The sequence below is a fragment of the Euprymna scolopes genome, chromosome 2 (genome assembly GCF_053919585.1).
Source record: "Euprymna scolopes isolate OS-2025 chromosome 2, ASM5391958v1, whole genome shotgun sequence".
NCBI classification, from domain to species: Eukaryota; Metazoa; Mollusca; class Cephalopoda; order Sepiida; family Sepiolidae; genus Euprymna; species Euprymna scolopes.
Window position 1 is genome coordinate 194,998,442 of NC_136483.1, and position 20,097 is coordinate 195,018,538.

At 36.0% G+C, this 20,097-nt stretch overlaps 1 protein-coding gene across 5 annotated transcripts in view; it reads right to left on the reverse strand.

Moving 5' to 3' along the window:
• LOC145301055 (cAMP-dependent protein kinase catalytic subunit 1) overlaps positions 1 to 20,097 on the reverse strand; it is a 486,812-nt gene that overhangs the window by 413,581 nt on the left and 53,134 nt on the right. The window lies entirely within an intron of this gene.

Below are 20,097 nucleotides of genomic sequence, written 5' to 3' on the forward strand. Positions count from 1 at the left end.
CTAGAGTTTCATGTGTGTACTACCAATAAAAGTGCGCATATGAAAAAGTCTGGAAACTTATTGAAGGCATCTCATACATGTGTATATTTGGAATGTGTTTCCTTTTAAGTTAGAAAAGTAAATTTTTATTTTCAGGGCACATCAAACTTATGGTCGTTATTTTATAAATTTTTACTTGGCAAATGGTTTTGCTTTGCCAGATGCTGACGAAATTACCTCAGCTTCATTGATGATGGTAGAGATAGAGGACACGCTTCTGTTCAGGACTGTTTGTTATTCGCAAAAACTGGTGGGAACCAAGCTGCTGCTCAGCTACTTTAAACTTGACGTACTGAGCATACACATCTCCTGCATTTTTTATTACTTTTTTTTACAAAGGTGGCTTTAGCTTTACAAAATCTATTATGTTGGAAGCAATGGAAATAGTGATTTCTATGCGCAATGGCAGTGGCACATTCTGAGGTGAACTATGGTTGGCCGTTGGATTTTTGTTGGAATTTATTGGAGTGTATGAAGCGATCTTTACCGATAATTAACCATTCAGTCAGGTCAGATGTTATAGAGGACACGTTTTTTTTTAACATGGAGTGCAGAAGTATATCTGATATAAATGTTCGCAAATAGTGTTTTGTGGATGAGTCTGAAGAAATTTGGAGATTGTGGTCATTAATTATTTAATCGTACATTTGTACCTGCACAATATTTGTTTTTTTTTAGTATAATTTCGATGTTTTTAAAATATCAGGTCAGTTTTGAGAAGATTGAAGAAGTTACGTTGCACTTGGTCAGCATTTAAATGGGTAAATATTTGAGAATACCAGGTGCTGGCCTTTCCGTTCGATGCTTTCTATTGGGTGAAACGCACCACGTTTACTTTTACGTTGCTTAATTACCATTTATTTCCCAACATTTATACCCCCCCCAAGAATTCTTTCCATTTTTTTTGTTTTGTTTAAATAAACATAATACATCATTTTCATTTTATTTCGTTTTGTTCGATGTTTTTTTTTTCTGTTTTCGTTTTTCCGATTTTATTTTTGGAAGTTTAACATTGTTTTTTTTTGGTTTTTTTTTGTTTATTGAAACAGGGTTATTACTTCGCTTATTCTTTACTTTACCCCTCCCCCCGCCTTACACACACACACACACACACACACACATCTACAAACGCTGGGTACCCCCGTTAGTTTAATAATAAATCTTTCTTACCCATCAATATATAGCTACATCAGTAGATGTGGCTGGAATACTAAATGTTTTGATTCCAATTCTAGCTGAATGCGCCCAATTTTTTTTTAAACTTTTGAAATCACTACTATATATTAGGTACAATATAATAAACAGTAGAGAATCTATAATAATAAATAAGAAATCTGCATGAATTAAAATATATTTAAGCATATTTTACGGCTAGTTCGAAAAGAAAAATTCAACAAATCTAGAATTATACATTAAGACATTTAAAAACAATTGGAATTAGTAATTGTATCGGAATTGGAAAAATGTTGGAATCGTCCCATCACTAACCATCTACAGTCATAAGTAAAGAGTTGTACTCTGTACAATAATTTTACGACAAGTCAACTGTTATTGGTTTATTTGATGCTGAATGCAATACCTATTTGGCATGATTCCTTAAATAAAACCTATTTTAATCTGTGCTAGAAGAAATTTGGGAGCTCATGAACTTTCTCAGAGGCATTGATGCATAAACTTTCTCACACCAAAGGCCATTCTCTATCTCTATAAATCAACTATAAGATAATGTATGGAGTATTGTTGTCATATTTGGGATGGTGAATCCGTCCCATTTTAGGGTTCTTGATAAAGGTGTAGAAAAGTATCTGTAATTTGATTGGCCCCACTATTTTCTCTGCAATTTCTCTCACAGACATGATATTGCTAGTCTCAGTCTTTACTATAAATACTATTCTGGTATGGATTCTTCAGAATTGTCTGATCTATTTCCCGCTTCTTTTGTTCCAGCTCGTTTGACTCGTTGATCTAGTTGTCTCCATCAATTCGCTGTTTGTATACTTCATTGTAATACAGTTTCCTATTCAAGTAGATTCTTTCCAAGAATCGCAGACTTGTAGAACTCTTTTACTGCCGACTGTTTTCCTCCTACTTTTAATATTGGTCTTTTCAAGACTAAAGTCAATAGGCATCTCCTATTGTTATGATGAATATCTTTTATTCTTGTTAGCTCCTTACATGAAGTGGCTCCACGCCTTGTCTGGAACATTTTCCATTAAAAATATTCATGCTATTGTGTTTATGTTCCAAGTAAATAAACTTTACATGGTAATAGATTTTCCTAAAACGAGAAGCAAGAAACACTTTTTTTTTTACTTTGCAGTAAAATATTAATAATTTTAATGGTTGTGGCACTTGCTGCTGTTTTTATTGCTATGTTAATAGGCATCTCCTATATTTACGATAATTATCTTTTGTTCTTGTTAGCTCATATTAAGTGGCTTCACATCTTGTCTGGAGCGATTTCCATACAAAAAAACATAAAACCTACATAAAAAAAAGATCCGAATGGATTCGAGCTCAGATTGCCGATTTACTAATCAGCGTCAACAACCAGCAGCCCCTCCTCTTCACTGTAGAAATACAAAATAAACAGTGGATAATGAAAGCCAAACTTGTTATCCTTTCGGGAAGCCTGCTTGCGTTAGAACATCTGACAAAAGTATTTCTTTCAGCATCGTTTAAGCCATCCAGGTAAAAATAAAAACGTAAGTTGATATGCTTAGCTTACCTGGAGTAGTAGAAATTCATAAGATGACGCAGCGAGGGAGAAAAAAAAAAATGATGCATATTTTAGTCTTATTCCCCGTCTCTCAAGTTGCACTTTTTTTTTCGCAAGCACGTGTGCGCGCACATACATGCAGACAAGACATGGCTATTTTAATAGGATATCAAGGATAAGGGTTAATGGGATCGTCAGTTGGATGCTGAACAATATTATGAGAGGATAAATAGTTACTAAACTTATAATCAAAGAAAACAGTCAAACTTCAACAATCGTGAATATTTTATGTGCAAAGTGATTGGAAAATAGCTTATTTTTAAGTGCTTCTAATTCAGAGATGTGAGTAGTTAAAGTATAAAAAAAAAACGAAAACAAAAACTGAAATCAAGATGACTTCCCCAACCAGCCTCCATCAATCTTTGTGTGTGCAGTGAAAGGAAAGCACAAAAACAGACAATATTTTGAAAGGAGTTGAATTTGAAGGCTATATCAATACTGTTCGTAGGAAACACCATGGGCACGAGTTAGCATATAAAAGAATAATGACAATATTAGGAATTTTTTACAATTTTCAATTTTATTACGTTTATTTACCAACATAATGTGTCGTATAAAATGATTGCTGTTATCGTTTCAAATGATCTGAAATAACAACAAGGGGAGACTTAATTTCAAATATTTCTCATACGTTATATCTCCCCTCTTTTGGAAATAGGGTACGATTATGAATATCTCCAGTATTAAATAATCTTTATACACTGTGAAATTTACTTTATGTATGAACACCAAAGAGGGGAGATATAACATATGAGAAATATTTGGAATCAAGTCTCCCCCTTGCTGTTATTTCAGAACATTTGAAACCATAGCAGCAAGTTTTAGTCTCCCCTCCAGCGAGGCCAGAGGTTTTGGGAAAATATCAGATATTTTGTAATTCATATGCAAAACTATGAAAACAAATGACTATGATTGAAATATTGGTAAAAGTACAGTATTTTTCCACCCCGAAAAATTCATTAAAAATTACCACTATTATAGGTTTTCGAGTGTGCTGAAAACGAAAATAACAGTTAAAATCCCAGGAAACAATTTCAACGATATGAAGAAATTATAGTTTTAAAAAGTGGGAAATTACTTTTCTATATTAATTTAAGGTATAATAAACTCCCTCTTAATAGCCAAGGTGGCCATAAAGTAGGTGCTCATTTTACGCTAAATTAATATAGAAAAGTGATCCCCCACTTGTTTAAACAATAATAAAGAGCAAATATCACATTACACAATTATGGTTATTACCTTTCCAAGGAACCTTGATTTATTAAATTCTGATCAATAGTCGCCGAGATTTTGAATTTTAAAAATTGCCCCCCCCCCCAAAAAAAAGTGGTATACATATACGAATATATTTATACTCATAGCCACATTGAATATTAAAATGTCCATATCTTTGGTTCTATGGGACAAAACGAAATGGGAAGAAAATTTGCAGGCTTTTTGAAGATTATAATACTATTCTATGGTTAAAATTTTATGACAATTGGTAAAAAAGAACCTATATTTTCAAACCAATAAAATATGCCCAAATTTGCCTACATTTGTATATATAGTGTCCTGGCAAGTTAGCTTCAGTTTTACTGCTTCTGTTGTCTCCCATGTGGCCTTGCTAGGTCACTAATTATATTTTTTTTTTTTCATTTATTTTTTTTATTACATTTTCACCCCAAACAAGTCACATTGCCACTTTGGTGTAGGGGGCTACTATCAGGGGCAGCAACTACTGGGGCACTATGTTGGGATTTAGGCAGCAAGATGTTGGTTCACGTTACACTTGAACTTCTGAATGTCAGTACAGTTAGGGAAGCAGGGACCTGGAATGGAATTCCAGAGTCTAGCGGTTCTGGGGAAGAAACTACTGGAGTAGAAAGATCTTTTACATCTAGGGAACTCTACTGTGTGGGGGTGGGATTTAGCTGCCTGTCGTGTTTGTTGAGGGTGTCTACGTCGTGGGGGCACAAGTGTCTGCAGTTCGTCAGAGCATTCACCATTAAAATACTTGTAGAACAGGCAGAGGGATGCAACGTTTCGTTGATGGGACAGAGGCTGAAGCTTAGATGCCAGTTCAGGGCCTATCAGATTGGCGACTCACTTTTGAACCTTGTCTAGGAGCGTGAGACTAGTAGCAGATGCACCAGCCCAAATGTGACAACAATACTCCATACATGGGCGAATGGTGGCCTTATAGAGGTACAGGATACTTTCAGGTGTCAGTAATTTTCTAGCATGATAGAGAGAGCCTACCTTTTTCGCAGCGGCCCCGGCAATGTTTTCAATATAATTGTTCCAACTCATGTTTCCTGTGAACGTTAGGCCAAGCAGTTTGAAAGATGTACTCTCAGATATGGAGTCACTGGCCATTGCTATTGGCGGCAGAGAAGGTTTCTTGTAATTATTGAAGGAAACCAGTTTAGTCTTGGCAACATTGAATGTGACCATCCATTTATGTCCCCATTCCACTACAGATTGGAGGTCATCCTCTAGTGTTTTTGCTATTTCTTTAGTTATGTGTTCATTTGTTTTCCTGTCATGCCTGTTATAGAGTGTGGTGTCATCAGCATATATACCCATCTCAGAAGCACTTTTGTCGGGGAGGTGATTAATAAATATTAGGAACAATAGAGGTCCAAGAATAGACCCCTGAGGCACTCCCGCATTTATATCACACTGTTTAGATGTACGACCGTCGAGGACAACCTGGATTTTTCTCTTATCCAAGAAGGATTTAATTATGTTAAGTATTCTATCAGTGATACCGTATGATTTAATTTTCTTGAGGAGACCCTCATGCCATCCCCTGTCAAAAGCCTTAGATATATCTAGAGCTACCACTCTGCCCTCTCCCGCTTTGTCCAGTGAATGGTATATACATTCAGAGATTACAGTGAGGATGTCTGCTGTGGAACGGGCTTGTCTAAATCCATAGTTTGTCAGTCAGAAGTTTAGCATCTGTAAGGTGCCGGACTAGAGCATGGTTAATTATGATCTCAAATATTTTGGAGAAAAGTGGGAGGAGGCTAGTGGGGCTATAATTTGAGGGGTCAGTTCTTTCGCCAGAATTCTTGAATACTGGTACCACAGAAGCAGTTTCCCAACAGCCCGGAAAGCATGATTCATTAAGGCATTTGTTGTAGAGTTTGGAGAGAACTGGAGCTACTTCGGCTGAGCACTTTTTTAATAGCACAGCTGGGATGAGATTGGGTCCACATGCTTTTGAAGTGTCAAGGTTTTTTATGATAGCCTGTACCTGAGCAGGGGTGATTTTTAGATCGTCTAGCGTGGCGTCTGTCCACAAAGCAAAGTCAGACAGGAGGTGGTTGGAAGGGTCCAGTGTGGAGTTTGAGGCAAACCAGCTGGCAAGCATATTAGCCTTGTTGGTTGCTGAGCAAACAACCTCGTGATTGTTGGTTAGTGGGGGAATTGTTGATTGCCAATTATTTACTATGCTGTTGTAGATTTTCCAGAAGTCACGAGTTCCTAATTTTTGTGCTACAATGCGTTTTTTAGTGGTTTCAGTAAATTCTCTCTTAGCTGTTGCTATTTCTTTCTTAATGTTACTTCTAGCTTCTATATACTTCTGCTTGTTTAAACTGGACTTATGTCGGTTAAATCTGCGGTATGCATGCTGCCTTTGAGCAATGGCAGTTGCGCAAGTCGAAGTAAACCATTGGGGAGAGTGGGGCTTGCTATAAAATTTCCGCATGGGGTGCCTCAATTGCTGTTTTGAACCATTTAGTGGTCTCATTTGCGCACTGTTCAGCAGGAAGAGAAAAAATATTTCCCCATGGGGCATCTCTGATAAGATCTCTGATGGCTTCCCAGTCAGCCTTTTTATAATATCTCGTTTTGAGCATTGGCTCTTCAGTTTTGGGTCTAGAATTTAGGGCGATTTCTACCATTATCACTGCATGGTCAGCGTTTCCGAATGGGCTGTCAGCATTTGTCATACAATCCTCGGGAACTGTGGCCAGAAACAGATCTAGAAGTGATGCTTGTTGTTCTTGCTGGTCCGGGAAACGGGTTGGAAACGTAACCATTTGTGACAGGGAGTGAGATATAGCGAAGCTATGTGTTGTCCTGCCCGCTGCATCTGCATGAGTAGAGAATCCAAGCCAGTTTTTGTGGTGAACATTAAAGTCACCAAATACATGTACTTGTGCGCTAGTGTCGAGGGAGAGTGCTGTGTCTATGCTGTCAGAGACTTTGTTTATTATGGTGCAGTCCTGGGTCGAGGGAGAGCGGTAGAGAAAATAAAAGTAGCTAATGTTATGTTGTATGTTTAGTCTAAAGCACATAAAGGCTTGATCGTCCGTTTCTAGGTTTGTTTCTCTAGTCAGGGGGAGGGTGTTACAAATGTAGACTCCAAGTCTGTGCATATGTCTGTCAGAGTCCTTACGGCAGAGTGGGAGATAGCCAGGCATGTTAAAGTAGTTAGAGAGGATGGAGGAGTGTAGGTTAGTCTCGCTTAGTGCTAAGATATCCAAGTATATATAAGAGAGAGAGAGAGAGAGATAAGCAAAATAAGACACAGATTAAAATCCGATGAAAAATCCTGATAGATATTACTACAGGCAATATTTTCAGGGTGATCCTAGCCAAAAAGGAAAAGCTCAATATTTAAGAATAGAGCAATATATAAATTTAGTTGTTAAATTTAAATTTTGAAAATCAAAATATAGACACATATATTCGAGTTAAGAATTTATTGTTTGACAAAAGGAATATATAGAAGGGGTTATAGTAATTTCCTTAATCCATGGATTTTCAATAATGGCTCATATCATCAGAGGTTATGAAATGCGGTTAGCAAAATTCGTCCAACGCTCCTAAAAATCCAGGTGTCACTTTCCAATCAGCCTTTCTATGTAGTTTGTTTGTTCACAGATTGCTCTTATTGTTATGAGGTAAGCTGACCTACCAAGCAATAACGGAGTCATTTGCCACATCGATGTATAGAAACTATAAAGTAGCATCTCAACATCAATGTAGTGATTTGCACCAATCATTTGGCCACTCTCTTCAATCGTAGATAAAAGCCAGCCAATATTTAATAATGACAAACCGTCTGGAAGAAACTGGATCATTTCCATGGTCTTTTATCTGGCTGGCTGAGGCATTCGTCCTAAATAATCCTAGGAAATCGACCTCTCAGGTTTTGACCCCCATCCTTTAGGCGGAGAAAATTTATTGCTTGAGGCGTCAGACCCAGACCAAGGAATGCCTTTCGGGGCTACCCAGGCAAGTTTCAATAGGCCAGAGTGTTCCTTCTTGGCTTGACTCTCCCCACCTTCTGACCTTGCGTCATATCTTCCTGCGATAGGAAAAAGCAAATACAGCAATTTGTGGTAGTTATGGCCCCAAAATCATAACGTGTACTTCTGTAAGTTTTAGCTAATACACTTTTTGTCCATTATATCATTGTGTTTGTCTTATTATTGGGCTGCAAGGCTACCACACATATCTATTCTAAAAATAGATTACCCATGTAACGTTGTACACACGTGACCCCTACACGTTGTATGCAGTTTACGTCGCAAAAGAAACTAAGACAAAGAATAACTTGAATTCACGTTTTCATGTAACGACATTTCTTTCTTCACTCTCTCGCCACGCGCGACTTCTTGTTACAACTGTGGCTGCTCTAACGCGCGCGCGCGCTCGTTCTCTCTCTCTCTCTCCTCTTTTCTATAGTCCTTTTCCTAACAGTGATGTCACTTCGCATTTCATATGCGTTTGTATATACGCGTCCGCACTCGGTTAAATCCAGGCTACTGAGATAAGTATGTTTTATTTTCAGAAAAGACAGAGCAATGTTGTGGTAAGATTGTCGTCCTAGTTCACATCCATAAAAAATAAAATGTTTTACCATTTTTTTTTTTTTTAACTTTATATTTATAACTTGAAAATTGAGATAGATCCACATACGCACACATTTCCTGAAACTGCATTACCGAAAATAGTTGGATTAGTATATTTCATTTTGATCAAATGGAGCACAGCGTTATAGTGGGAGCCTGCGTTCGCATTTTACACCAAATAAAAAAGAAATACATTTATTTTATTTATAATTTGAAAATTACTAAAATTAAAAATAGAAATCGTAAGAGGTTCAGAGCTTGGAGCAGAAATACATAGGAGTCTTCATCGATTCCCGGGAAATAAGCAATGTGTTTGGCGAGGGTTTAGTTTACTGAAATTTATTGTAATTGATTTAATTTATTTAAACTCAGCCCGTCCAATCAATATTGATTGTACCTTTCAACCAACCCCTCAAAATTGAATATTATTAATAAAAAAATATTATTAATAAAAAATAAAGAGTAATGTTACAGGCTGAGCACAAAAATGACATGGGCACTGACTGAATCGCGCATAATGCTGGGCATCCATAAGAGTTATCTAATAAGAAAATTTAAGCTATTCAGATTAGTAAGCATCTAAGCATTTTGCAATTGGTGCTCTGAAATCGCAAGAATTTACCTATTAAATTTTTATTGATTTTTTTTTTCTTTTAAACAAAAATAATTTTTTTTTTTTTAATATGAAACTAAAAAGACAATGTAATATTTCACTTGAGTTAATTTGGTTAACTCAAATCGGATTTCCTTAAAGCAATAACAACAGAAAAAGACGTCATACAAATAACCGATCTCACACACCGTAACACTTTTTTTCTCCCTGTTAAATAAGTTTACTTTCTTTATTGTCCCCCCCCCCAACAATCTTTAATAATTGCGTACAGGAGTAATAAAACTGAATCAGAGTATCGCTTGCATACGGATCCCAGTGGATCAGGGAATATAGCTTTATAGAATATAAATAAATATACAGGGTGTCCGTAAAGTTACTATACAGTCTTACAAGTTACTATACAGACACCTTGTAATATATTAACAGTACAATAAATTTGCGCTCTTCCAAAGTTAGCTTGCGTGGCATGCTTGATTAAATAAACCTGTAAAAAAAAATAATAAATATTAACTATTAATACAAATATAATACAATAAAACAATGACACTGTATAGTAACTTTATGGACACCCTGTATATTGATTCTACAGCTTATAGAAAACCAAAGGTTGACCAGCTTTAAAATGGTTTAAACTATAACAGACGAACAGAGCGGAAGGGTGGGAGACTAAAAGTTTTGAACGAATGAGACCTTCAATGAACAACAGTCTTCAAGATTATCACAACGTGAAGCGAGCTCACAATGGAAAGGCAGACTAGAACTAAGCGGCAGTTTTGTTACCGAACTGACTGACAGAAATGGCGAAATACACACCTGCTTCTAGCGAGCCCAAATATCATTCAAAAAGAAAGTATGACATTATTATTTTGCATAGCTTAATATTTTACAATTCCAATATATTTCTTCTTTCTTTCTTCTTTTGGGTAGTCAAAATCACTCTCGCTTAGAATGTTGGCAACCTTCATGTAATCCCTCCCGTAAGTACACGATGTCTTTCTAGAAAGAATTCTGGCTAGAAAAATATTGAGAAAACCAATGCCAAGAATAGAATCTCCGGATTCATACATGACTTTTTTTTTCTTCTTTTTTGTATTTTGTCTTCTGTTTACCGACTGAACGCTTTGATCTCCCACTCCCGTTTTATCTGACCGAATTTTAAAAATAGTTGTTGATTCACACACCTCACCTTCTCTAGCTGTGTAAATTTTGTTTTTGATTCCCTTTCTGATCTCTTTGTTTTTATTGTTGTAATTTCTTCCCCCTCCCCCACCCTCCGTTTCTGCCTAGTTTAATGATCTGTGACATGTTTATAAGTAGCAAGAAAGTTCTAATATGCAAATCATATAAGTATATGACTTTTACCCCAGTTATGCGCCTTACAATCGTTTCAAGCACCAAAAGTAACAAATATATGTGAAAATAGTAAGCCAGTACGAATTTAGAAACTCATAAAACAGCCCAAATCTAGATGCAGAAAATTCTCAATTCAGTGGGGAGGGAGCGCAGTACTGAAGGACTTCAGAACGTCTGATCAATACCACCTCGTAAAGAACTTAATGACTCACAAGCTTTCTCAATTTCGCGCACACATTACTACACACTAGCAACAGTCATGCGAACAGAAACAAATTGTTATTCACAGCTATACATGCAGTAACAAGAAAAAGGTAAACCAACATACATTCACACTGCTACATTATCAAATACTCACATATGTATCGCTTACATTCACACTATGAGCACATTGAGCCACACCTTTCTATTTTTGCGACTACTGAACTCTTATTAATTTAAAAATACTAATAAAAATCCACTGAATAAATGTCAGCGTGATATTTATTCGGTGGATTTCTGTCGGTATTTAAAATTTTTTTTTCAAGTTTTTGACCGATTCTAGAGACTCCAAAGGCAAGAGTTCCATAGCGCCATGTTTGTTTTCATTTTAACTTTCACGCTCAGCACAAATTGCGTTTCACCCCGAAAATACACTTTAAAATCAGTTAAGACATTAAAAACTGATCCAGGTAGATAGAAGAGTAACTTATCTTTTGCTAACATTTGTTATATATTTGTTTTTTTTTTTAATCACTTTTTCGTACCTCAGTCTAGTGTAAAACAAAGCCAAATAATCAAAATAAAAATTCATGGTGAGGAGATGTCTTTTCTCTTAAATGATTGGATTTGATTGATTTCATGCATGAGGTTAGTAATAACTGAGTGTTCGGGGTTCCTTAGAACGCTCAAAATGAGAAGGGATTACTTAATGTTGAGGCGTATATTTTCTGCACTTCTGATTGTCTGAATGAAGAATCAAGAGTCGATATTTCAAAAACAAACAAAAAGACATTTGCTTTTGCTGATGCTTCTACACGCATTAGTAACATTCTGCCAACCTAGAATCTGTTCTGACTTTAGCTTTACCCAGTTTTGCCGGCATGATGTATGGTCTGGTTTGGTCTTAGGTTCACCCTCAAGCCTTACAGCCTCCTCCTTCAAAAAGAGTTTGATTTCTTGTCAGTCACATGAGGTGCCTCTGTTGGAGAATGTTTTCGGCTATTTTCTTAACCTTTCAGGGTGTCACCCTCCACCACACGTTAAAATGTTACAAAAATCACAATGTTTCTATAACATGAATGTACAATACACAAACATTCTTCTTTTCACATGAAATTTAAGAAAGCTAGAAAAGAGAGAGAAGAAAAGGAGAAAACTAGAAGAGGAAGAGAGCTAGAAGAGAAGGAGAGAGCTAGAATACAGGGTGACAAAAAAAAAAAAAAAAAAAAAACGGGCCCCCGACTAATTTAATTAGTGTTTTGTCCGAATGAAATGAAACTTTGGTCAAAACTAGTTTATTATATTCAAAACATCACATCAAAACACTAGGGTCTTTGGCTTCTTTTTCTCCGTTCTACAGCATATGTTCTAGATATACTTTCTATGTTCTTTTTTTTTGGGTCACCTTGTATATAAAGAGAGAAAGAGAGAGAGAGATGTGTTTAAATAAATGTACTTAAATAGCAGTCATGAATTTCTGAATAAATCATGATACACTTTAGTAAAAGTTGTTTTACACCTGCATTTCCAACTTTTTTTTTTTATCCGGGTAGAATCATAACAAGACTAATAACTAATGCTAATAATATTGTAATAGAAAAACACAGAAAAAAAAACACTACGCATATCCAAGGGAATTAAAACTGCAACAAATCTCATAAAAAGACCCCCCCCCTCCACAATAAAAAAAATAAATAAATAAATAATGCGATACCACCAGCTTCAACTGTTATCACTCACTCACTCTCTCTCTCACACACACACACACACACACACACACACACACACACACACACACACACACACACACACACACACAATCGTGAATAGTCAAAGAGGACGGAAAGACCGAGGAATGAGAACACTAACTAGACTTATACTGGAAGGTTGCAGAGTACTGGGATCTTGTAGGGGCTTACTGCCACCCAAATTTCAGAGAAGTCCAATGATTGTTCTTATTTACTTGTCTCCCCACAAGGACAGAATTAAATACAAGATCGGTTTTTAATGTGGGAGAAAATCCAGCTCCCCAAAAGAGTACTTTGGGTAAGCGTAAAAATAAAAATGGCCTAAGTGTAGAAGAATTTCTCCCCCACTAGACGAGGACAGAAAAACTGAAGTGTAGTATCAAAACAGATACTATACTCAGTTCCTAGCCAACAGGCTACTGTTGTGATAATACATTTGCAATGATTATCAAAAGAGGTGAAAATTACAGGAAATATAGAGGACCTTGTCTCCAGGGAACACAGCCTGTTATTGTCAGGGAGCAATAACTAAAAACTCCTAGTGAAAAAATGAAGGCTCTTCATTTTTATGTAGTACGCAAATTATCGCCTATGAAGTATTATGTTATTTTATTCTGTAACTAATAGATAGCAATACAATGCCAGTAAATTATGAAGATCAGGCCATTATTATGAGATTTAATTTAAAGGATTCTTGGCTATTGCAATAAATAGATAATTGTCATTATTAGTATTAGTGTTATTATTGCACTTAAAGACATCTGGTTACGTTCGTCTGTTTGTTATGCTTATTTTCGAAATATCAGTATGTAGAATGTGTGCATGGATGGGTATGAGTGCATGTGCTGTTCATATATGTGTGTGTGTGTGTGTGCACGCACAACATGTGCTCATGCCTTAAATAAAAGTATACATTTACCAGAACACCCAAATAAACTAATAAAAAATGTTTTCTTTTTTTAAAACCTCATAAAAAAATAATAATAAAAGGTTACTTCTAAAATACAGAGAATATCCTAAAAAAAGACGGTTATTTAATGGTTCTTGCCCCCACCGCAATGCTTAAATATCGTCCTGTGCTGCAGCTGAACAAACCAAACCTGCGACGATATACATACACATCAGACCCACTGCATATTCACATCAATGTCTGCTCAGAGATGTACCGGCAATCTCCTTTTGCATTGCGTTTTACAGTCCTGAACGTGTTGCCTCAGAACTGTGTGAATGAACATGTATTACTGCCACATTTTCAGAGTTCTGTATTGTCTAACTATCGTGATGTTCCTAAGTTTTATGCATTCCCTAATTAGCTTCTGTCTAATGCTATTTATGTCCATCTATATATATAAAAGCGAAAATGTATGTATGTATCTATGTATGTATGTACGCTTTTCCTCGATGTCCACAAAAGGCTTCTTTCAGAGAAGCGCTCGCTCGCTTCACAACTTCTTAAAACTTTTTATATCATCTATAAATTCTAATATCTCACACTTAACCATGGAGCTCGCCTGTCTATTTAATTTTATTGACTTTCAAATGTTAATTATTCGACATTTCCCGCATCGGCACGCGTTACATTCGGTTTTCGGTATAAACAAAAAGCGAAACTCGACTCTAATTACTGGCCAAAAGCCAGACTGTCCCGCGCGCCCTCCGGGGCCCGCGCGCCAAGATCAAAGTGTAGTATCTGTTCCGACAGATACTGCAAGCTATGACTAGCAAAGACCAGATGTGGGGGCAACCCCACATGGCTGACCTTTAACCAGCTCCCATTTCCCACCTCTCGGGAGCTGGTCCCCTTTTTCCCTTCCCCCTCCCTTCACTCCTCACATTAAAAATCGGCCTTGTGCCTAATTTGCTCGGTGGGGGAGCAAATAAATACCATCTGTTCCGACAGATACTGCAAGCTATGACTAGCAAAGACCAGCTATGACTAGCAAAGACCAGATGTGGAGGCAACCCCACATGCCTGACCTTTAACCAGCTCCTATTTCTCACCTCTCGGGAGCTGGTCCTCTTTTTCCCTTCCCCCTGCCTTCACTCCTCACATTAAAAATTGGCCTTGTGCCTAATTTGCTCGGTGGGGGAGCAAATAAATACCTACTGGCCGAAAACCAGTTGTCTCAAGAGAGCTAAGTAATGTTTGGTCAATGTCGACTTCGTCATATCAGACGGTAGTTTTCATTTCGAGACGAGACGCTCCCCCTAATAAACAGGGAGCGGGTTTTTAAAAACAAACAAACCGATTTATTGACCTCATTAAAAACTGTCCCGCACAAAATGCTAACTGCTGAATACCTATCGCCGTCACGTCAATCAAAAACGCGCACCTGTTCTTTTTTTCACACTTTACTATTTTCCAACTGTGCGTCAAGGCTTCGTTTTTTTTTCACGGGCACCTGTTTTTTTTTCCACATTTCGGGTTTTTTTCACACACACCTACAAACACCCGGGCAACGCCGGGTACCCCTCGCTAGTCTATATATATATAAAAGCGAAAATGTATGTATGTATGTTTGTGTGTCCGCTAAAAACTTTCGACAGACTGAACAAAAATTCACAAACTTGGTATCATATTGAAGCTCCATCCTTCGCCCGAAAAATATTGAAAAATTGGCCAAAAACGTTAATTTTTTTCACCCCGAAATCGACAATTTTCTACGGGGGGGGGGGGGGTCAACAAAAACCGTCCTCTCATGATGACGACTAGTTCTACGCATGCGTCAGATGACGTCATGACCTGATTTAGTCTAAATAGTTGAAGAACTGACTAATTTCACGTACGTCGCGTTAGCTCAGTTGGTTAGCGCGTTGGTTCATTATCTAAACGTTTTGGGTTTGAATCGTGGTGTGAGATTTTTTTGATTTTTTAAATTTAAATATTGAAGCAGGGTTATTTAAGCCATTTTTCACGTAACGTTCGTTTTTTTTTTTTTTTTACTTCGCTTATTCTTAGGTTTTCATTAACACCCCCGACCGACCACACACCCAAAAACACCCGGGTACCCACCGATTTTTTAAATTTTAATATCGAAACAGGCTTATTTAAGCCATTTTTCACGTGTTTTATTTTTTTTGGCTTTAACGTTTGTTTTTCTGTTTTCTTTTTTCGATTTTTACATTTAACATCGTTCGTTTGCCGTACGTTAGTTTTTTTGTGGGTTTTTTTTCTCGATGTTTTGATTATCCCCCCCCCCCGGTACCCCCACTTCGTTTTTATGTTTTCTTTTTTTACTTCGCTTATTCTTAGGTTTTCATTAACACCCCCACCTCCTCCAAACACTCGGGCAACGCCGGGTACCCCCTCCCCCCGCTAGTGGCTTAATAAAAGAAAAAAATTATTGTTAAAGTACCCTTTAGGGATGGCATGTTATGTTAATATATAGGGAAAGGCAGGGGGCTTAAGGATGGTAGGTTTTAGAATTTATTCTCTATTGTCATCCTAAATTTTCAAATCGATGCTAAAGGTTTATTTCTCTGGACTTTGATTGCCTATTAGGTCTAGGTAAAGTGGAGTTGGGGAGAGTGGTGCACCCACCCTGGTTAAAGTCACATGGGCAAAGACACACTGATGTGATGTAAACTATATCTATATATGCATTTATAAAAGTGAGAACGTGTGTGAGCACACTTCTCAACCTATATACTCGACAAATTTTTGATATGTAGACTTGAAATTTAGTATATAGAGTATTCAGACATAGGGAAAACTTTTTAATCGGTTTTCATTCAGAAAAAAACGGACTGCTAAAGGGTCAACATTGAAAAATTGGTACTTGGAGGTCATCGAATTTTTATCTGTTTGTCAACTGTTTAACGACTATGCACATGCGAATCATTCATATGACAGCTTCCTTATGTTAAGAATGAGTAGGTTTGAAAAAACTTTTTAAAGATCATGGCAAGCTAGCCTAATGGTTATCGTACTTAACTCACTGTCTTTAGGTTTTAGTTTCGATGTCAGCTTGAGTACTTTTTTTTTTTTTTACTTACAAATGGACTGTTTAGAAAAAAACAATACTCGCATGCGCATGCGTCAGTTTCTTTTCATTTTTTTTTTTACTTTATTTTTATTTTTTAAAGGAATTTAACGTTACGTTTAATAACTGGCAATGCCGGATACATCTGCTAGTTCATGGCTGTTTTAGAAGAAAAACAGGTAAAAACACGAAAATATGTCGCAGGTGAGTGTGGGGAGGGGTTAGTAGCAGCATCATTCATCAGTGGTCAAGTGGTCAACTCAAGGCACCAATCAGAAATGTTGGGTTTTGATGATTTCAAACAAAAACAACTGAATCCCATTGACATTTGTTATCTATATTCGGTGAGCGATGATCGATTATTAATCTCGCTGCTGCTGCTGATGATGATGATATTGATTATAGTTTATTAATACGACAACGTCACGACACAAATCGAAATTAGAAACTTATCACAAACATTTGGCTATTTTTAACGCATCCACATTTAGATTTCAGCAGTCATTTTTCAAGTTAAAACACAAAATAAGAATCACATGACAACCAATAAACATGTTTATAGTTGAATTTTCTATTTTCATTTCAGACACAACTGATTATATTCATCTCGCGTTGCCCAGGAGTCTTTGATTTGAATTTTTGTTTGCTTTTTTTTTTTTTTTTTTTAAATGATTATTTTTTATTATGATTATTACGGAAACTGGCCATTAAATTATTGATTGAACAAAGTGTTATAAAATATTATAGTGCGTATGCGCTTATGTTACTGTGTTATTATTTTTTTTTAATTGTTAGGTGGAAGTACAGAATAGTTACAAAACACCCCCTCCCATGTTAAGAATAGCTTTCTAAATAATGTTATTTCAGCACGGTAACTTTAGTGCATAAATACCAAAATTGTTATGAAATTACCTTGACAAAATTATTAGTTATGCTTTACTCTTTATTAAAACTTCCAATCTCTGGACACATCAGGATTCGCTAAAGTTTAAATGTTTTCGAATTCCTTTCAAATGCCGAAGGACAACGATGTAATTTTTTTTTTTTTTAAATTTTTTTTTCAATGTTTACAATTGAATTTTCTATTTTCATTTCAAACAACTAGTTATAGTCAATCTGTGCAGCCTGGGAGTTGTTTTTTTTTTAATTTTTGTTCGTTTATCAAATTATTTATAGGTACTTTTTAAAACTAAGGACATTGTCAAGGCTTTACTCACACCTGAGAGTATGTTATATCTCTACAAAGCCACCATTTGCGTATGCATGGGGTATTGTTGCCACATCTTGGCTGGAGCATTTGCCACCATGTGCTTGTTATTAGACAAGTACTTTAATTATGAAATGTGCTCTACAAGCAACAAAATCTCACCCCTTCACTGCTGAGATCCCTATATGCCGAAAAAAACTTCTACTCTAATAGTTAGTTCTCTAGAACTGCTAGACTTTAGAATTCCCTTCTTGTTTCTCTGACTGTAAAGATGCAGATGCTTAAATATAATGCAAACAAAAATCCCGCTGCCCAACTCCCCACATAATCACCTGTAAACAGGACTCCAAATAGTAACCCCCTTTCGTTTAAGTGGCAATACGCCTTGTTTTGGATAAAAAAAAAAAAAAAAAAAGGTTCCTTATTGTCACTGATGATCTAAATAAAGGATCTCTTCCTTCTCTATTTTAATGGCTAACATGATTTTTTTGTGACGTCAATACGCTGACGTCATCAAGTGTGTGGAAGCAAGACAATAGTTTTTGTAGTATGTAGACTGAAGTAAGAAATGAAAATGATAGATAGAAAGAGATTCAGTTGGAAAACGTACATCATGTGAATTGTTTGAAAAATTGAAGATGAAATTGTGGATAAAAACATGCAAAAATGAAGAACAAGAATTTGGACGTTTTGGGAATTGTTTTTGGTGATAACTTGTACTCAAGTATTGGAATGAGATAAAAAAAGAAAAGGTTAATCCAAACTTAAAAGATGTCCATGAAAATATGGTAATAATCAAAGAAACAAAATAGGTTCCACATGAGATGTTTGCGGTCTATGGTCTCTTTAAGAGTGACGTGGTTTGGCTAAATGGTAAAACCCATCTTTTGCTTCTTTAGTAGTCACGTGATCAAGTCCATAAAAAACTCACATGCTTTTTCACACTGTCGGTTAACAGTGGATTGTTTATGACACTAACTCTCATAAATATTCTGATTGTCTAAAATAAAAACAAATATAAAATAATGTTCAAGTAAAAAATATGTTAGTAAAAGAAGAAAAAAAGACGTTTCCTCTTCAAAGTAAACAATACCAAGATCAAAGTGTAGTATCTGTTCTTCAAAGTAAACAATACATCAAATATGTTCAATGATCGGAGATGAAAAGTTGTTTGGTTGGTTATAAATGTCGGTACATTTGTTTCTGTCATGTTTAAGTACTTTTAATTTTTAATGAGTTTATAAAAAGAGTCAAGAACTTCTGAAAAAAGAACATTGGATTGAAATATACCGACTCCAGGTATGTGGCTTAGATACCATGATACGCATACACAACTTTGGTATATATGCGTCTTTATTATCAAATATTATTATGAAACACTTTTAGTAAGAGTTAAATACATTCATTGTTCAGAAAGGAAATACAAATATATATATATATATATATATATATATATATATATATATATATATATAAACAAGAAGAGCTTATAGCTCTTTAAAAAACCGCTAAGTTAGCGGAAAAATAACAGCGTTTCGAAAATATTAAAATCGCTAAAAAACGCCAACAATAAATCACACACACACACACACAGGTCACCTGGCATTGTACGATTGTAAAATACGCTGTAATATATTTTCATTTATGCAGATTATTCTCTATTATATTGTACCCCACAGGTAGTAGTGATTTCAAAAGTTATATTATGGGGGGGGGGGTCAAGCAGAATTAGATAAATTCTTTAAAAGGAGACTTCTTAGGATAATACACAGCTCAGCAATTAAGGTGGATCTTATATACAGAATAAAAAAAGGGGGAAAAAAAAACGGCAATATAAACATATATACTAATGCATATAAATTGAATAATCCATTCAATAGTAAGATTACATCAATTAGGTACGAAATGTATATGCTCTAATGATCTTTTTCCTTATGAGAGAGAGAGAGAGAGAGAGAGAGAGAGAGAGAGAGAGAGAGAGATTATACATTACCCGCTTTATATATGAACTGGATTCACAAAATGTGTTGGTAGATTGAAGCAGGTAACAAGTGCAGTTGACCTTGAAATTTTAGAGAATTGTGAAAAGTAAATGTTATAAATATTTATTCCCACTGTCATAAAAAAGTAGAGTGTCTCAGGCATTGTTGTCTCAAGTCCTTGTATTAGAAGTGCTTTGCACTTATCCAGGCAACTGGATTAATCTTTTTTTTCTTATGCTTGGCTAACTAACCAACAAACGAATCTATTTCGCAATCCATTTCCACTAGTTAGTATCTGTTCCTGTCCAAAGATAACACAATGCTACTGTGGAGTCTG